Raw genomic sequence first — 5,000 nt, 5'->3', positions numbered from 1 at the left:
ATATGGCAAACTGATGGGAACATCTTAGACGAGTATGGGGATGTATCCCACTACAAGGGCCATTCATGCCACATCATATGGCAAACTGATGGGAACATCTTAGACGAGTATGGTGATATATGGTAAATAAAAACTTGAAAAAAACTTAAAAAAAATAAGCACGTCATCGAACGATCAAGTCGTTCGAGACGTGCTATACAGTCCTAGTACGATACCTCCACTAGGTCATGTACTATCCACGGGACCGATTACCAGAGTAGAATCAGTTGGCAAGAGACATAGAATGTCGCACTATACCACTATATGGTATAGTGATATAGTGCGAAAAGTTTTACTGTCAGTGCTGAAAAAATTCGTTATCACAATGGTGACTCGAGCTTACATTGAGACAACACATATATCATCGTCCACCCAACGACGATTGTCGCTAATTGAATCATAACAAGTATCATGACTGCCGAACCCTTTCAGTATCATTGGAAATTGATTTCATGAAAATGTAAACAAAAGTTATCCCCCTATCACCCGGCGATGAGCCAGTGATAGACGACAATATTTGTCTCATTCGACATTCAGTTGAGCATCAACGGTATCATACTCATTCCTGAGAATCATCGTCAACCGGGTCGATTGGGCCCTTCCAATCATACGCAGTTCCCAGCGCCCTGGAGAATAAGTCTTTGTTTAATTTAATAAGTAAAATGTTTTCCAACGTATCTTTCCCAAGGCCAGTGCGTTGATTAGAGAGAACCAAGGCAAGGGCACTGAAAGACCGTTCAACAGAGACTTGGTTCGATGGTGTGGATAGTACAACCATTGCTACTGCATATATCTCTGGGTGCGTAGTCTTACGGCGCAACCAATGGTCCCACACGTTGTAGTTATGTTTTTGGCGTGGCTCTAGGTCCAAAGACTTAACTTGTTGAAGAAACCCGGTCTCGCAACCAAGATTCACGGATTCACCAAACATTTGCGTAAGATACTGATCAAAATCATCGGTAGACTCTGACGATTCTCTACTTGTACTAGCCGGTGTTTTACCCAGTTGGCAGATACGTTCCCATGTATCGACTATGTATTGCTGAATTTTATCTTTTTCCTCAGCCGTGAATATTTTAGAACCTCGATAGTTGAACCTTGGATCCAGGTATAATGCCATCTGAACCGCCTTCAATTGGCGCAAAATGTTCAATCTATTGTTCAACGACCGAAGTAAATGGGGACTGAAAGAGTTTTCGCGAACTTTCTGTACCTCACTCGTTGCCATCAGCCATGCCATATAGAAGTCAGATAACGACACGTGCTTCTCTTGCATTTGCTTTGTGCAGATGTACAACGGCTTAAACGTATCATAGTAATGCTCAATGAACGACCATTGATTGGAAAGGTCTAGTTCGGGAAAATTATCGGCCAACTGGTTAAAAAACCTTTTTTGGTGTACGAACGATTCCATCATTTTGAATATACCACCCCATCGTGTCCTACTCCAGACGGGTGGGTATGAAGCATCGTAGCTTTCAAACTCTGACCGGTACTTCACCAGCTTACATTTTCTAGCAACAGCAGTGATGGCTCGGATAGACTCATCGGATTTATCAACAACATCCAGTATTGCAAGCTGTAAGGTATGCACGGCACATCTCACAAGAGTAATCCTTTCGGACAGTTCATTGGCCAGTTCAGCAGTAACGTTTCGTTCACACTGTTTATCATCCTCTATCACATCCGACTCATCCAGCTCATCTATGTTCGTACCATCAGCCTGCTGCTCTGTAGGCATTACGTACGTATCATTGTTTAATTTTCTAACCGTTGCCACCATATTAGCCCCATTGTCGCATGTCACGGAAAATATGTTCTCAAGAGATAGCCCATAGTCGGCCAAAGTATCCATAACTTTTGATTTCAAGAACACCGCTGTTTGACTTTCTTTGATTTCGATCATACCAAGGGTACGAATGACCACCTGCTCGTCTAGGGCATACTGTACATTGATGCCTAAGATATGGCGATTGTGTCGGGCAGCAGAATCTATTTTCAAGCAGACGAGCTTGCCTTTCATCTCATCTATCAACATTTCTTTTAGACGACAGGCAGTCTTCGAGAGATGACATTTCATTGTGACACGGTTCAAAGTGCACCCAAGAGTCGTTGTAATCGGTTTCAGTAAGTCTTTGAAGCCTTCCCACTCGAAGCAGGAAATAGGAAGATGATGGAAGGTCGTCAGCTTAACTGCTGACGCAATTAGTAACTGCCGGTCAATAGCTATCAAACGCTTAGGAATTACTCTTTCCTTCTTCTCCATTGGATAGGCAATTGTAAGGAGATTGTTTGCACATGCACGTTCCGTATGTACGGTACGAAAGTGACGGATGAAGTTGCCAGGGGCAAATCTACTCTGGACGTATGGACATCCTGACGCGGGATCGATGTTGCAGATAGCTTTATCGCCCTGTCTTACTACCAATGACGACGCAATGTCCGTCAGTGACCGCTGCAGCTTATTGCGGTCTGCTCTTGTTGTAGGTGCCATCGTATAAACACCACACAAAATTTAGTCGTTAATGGTTTAACTCTAAATACGCTCCTCTATCTAAACACACACACTTGATAAATACTTCTTTGATCAATATTGAATTCGCACTATATCACTATAACCTTGTCTGAACCGGATTCGTTCGGAATACGATACGAAACCTGACAGACTCTCCCTCCTACGCCTCCGACAAGTGCCGGAAGCAACGGTGGTATCTCATTGTTGCCCGGGAGATAATATTTTACCCGAGCTCCCACCTATCTGGCAGTGGGCCACGGTAGTGCACCACTTCACCAGCGCTCATATAGCTATTCGCCTCTCTGTTCGTACCTGTCCCTCCAAACCGTAGTTAGCAATTCCAACAACCTACATATTTTCAGTTAGCTTTTCCAACAACCTATCCGATTTTTTTTTCTTAGCTAAGTCCAACACTTTTTTAGTTATTCCAACAACCGATTTAGTTCAGTCAACACCCGCATTTTTTTTCCAAAACCCAGCTGTTTCACATATGGTAGTGCCGTCCCCGCTCTGTCGAATGCAATTGACGTGAGCGTAGTACGCGGGATAGGTGATAAGTTACGAACGTAGGCGCAATGCCTATCCGTGCGGGATATGTGCCAGTTCGTACATGGGTAACATGCTGGAAGGCCGCAGCATGAGAGGCATACGCTTAGTAAACCGGGTTGACCGGTTGCAACTTGGTCACATTTGTATGGAACAAAAAATTTGTGCGCAGATTTTCCAAAACGGACTTCACGTCGTGAAAGTACGTCGCAAAACTACCAGAACGCACCATATGTCGTTACGTTCGTTTACCAAAGTAAGCCGTAACAACGATTTTAAATAATGCCTCTCGGTACGAACCATCACCATGGACACGTATATGGGCGGTCCGCTGTCTATGCCGCATCGATAGGCGTTAACGGTTAACACTGTATACATAACTACGGACGCGTATACGGGAGCGGTTCGCTGCATGTGCATCGCTGTTAGGCGTTAGCCATAGATACGTTTTCAACCAATCACCAATCTTAAACCACTCGTGCACTTAACAATTGTTACGACATGTACGACCCAGAACTTTATATCACTGGGTCGATGTGATCAACAGATGGAAACTTGGTCAAGTAACCCGGTTGCAAAAACTGGTATTAGTAATACCAGTTTTTGCAACCGGGTTACTGTCAGTAAAACTTTTCGCACTATATCACTATACCATATAGTGGTATAGTGCGACATTCTATGTCTCTTGCCAACTGATTCTACTCTGGTAATCGGTCCCGTGGATAGTACATGACCTAGTGGAGGTATCGTACTAGGACTGTATAGCACGTCTCGAACGACTTGATCGTTCGATGACGTGCTTATTTTTTTTAAGTTTTTTTCAAGTTTTTATTTACCATATATCACCATACTCGTCTAAGATGTTCCCATCAGTTTGCCATATGATGTGGCATGAATGGCCCTTGTAGTGGGATACATCCCCATACTCGTCTAAGATGTTCCCATCAGTTTGCCATATGATGTATCATGAATGGCCCTTGTAGTGGGATACATCCCCATACTTGCCTTAGACGTTCCCATCAGTTTGCCATATGATGTGGCATGAATGGCCCTTGTAGTGGGATACATCCCCATACTCGTCTAAGATGTTCCCATCAGTTTGCCATATGATGAACCATTAATGGCCCTTGTAGTGGGCATGTCAGCGAAACCGCCTTCTACGTTCCGGTCGGTCTGCCGCACGATGCGAGGCATAGTTGTCTCACTGACGGTACCGTAGTATACGGTTCCGCTGGTTGCGGTGGACCGACGCGTTAAAGTTATTACAAATCATGATAAAGTTGGCCTGTTTTGGCCACAAATCTATCTATAGGGGGACCACATTTCGGAACGTATGCGTCGAAAATATTGACTTTTGAGCCCAAAAAATGCATTTTGAGCGTATGGTCAATTTGGTCCGGAGGGGGTGCATGCCATGTGAGTCGACCAACCATGGTGCGGTACACTACGGCTTGGCTGCACAGGTTCGAACAGTGAGGCATAATGGCTATATGAGCGAGTCCAAACATGATGTTGTACATTACGGCTTGGCTGGACAGGTACGAACAGTGAGGCATAATGGCTATATGAGGGAGTCCAACCATGATGTTGTACATTACGGCTTGGTTGGACAGGTACGAACAGTGAGGCATAATGGCTATATGAGGGAGTCCAACCATGATGTTGTACATTACGGCTTGGTTGGACAGGTACGAACAGTGAGGCGTAATGGCTATATGAGGGAGTCCAACCATGATGTGGTGCACTATGGTTTGGTCGGAGGAGGTACAAGTTAATGGTCGATCGGTTGGTTAAACAGACGGAAGCGTGTTCTGTCGCTCTGTCGAACCGACTCCGACTAATGCGAATAGGATTTAGGTGTCTGATGAATGTTATACGGCTACCACGTTATATGCGATAG

This window comes from Malaya genurostris, chromosome 2 (genome assembly GCF_030247185.1).
Source record: "Malaya genurostris strain Urasoe2022 chromosome 2, Malgen_1.1, whole genome shotgun sequence".
In the NCBI taxonomy this organism is placed as follows: Eukaryota; Metazoa; Arthropoda; class Insecta; order Diptera; family Culicidae; genus Malaya; species Malaya genurostris.
The sequence above is the reverse complement of the archived record's forward strand: the minus strand, read 5'-3'. Positions refer to the sequence as shown.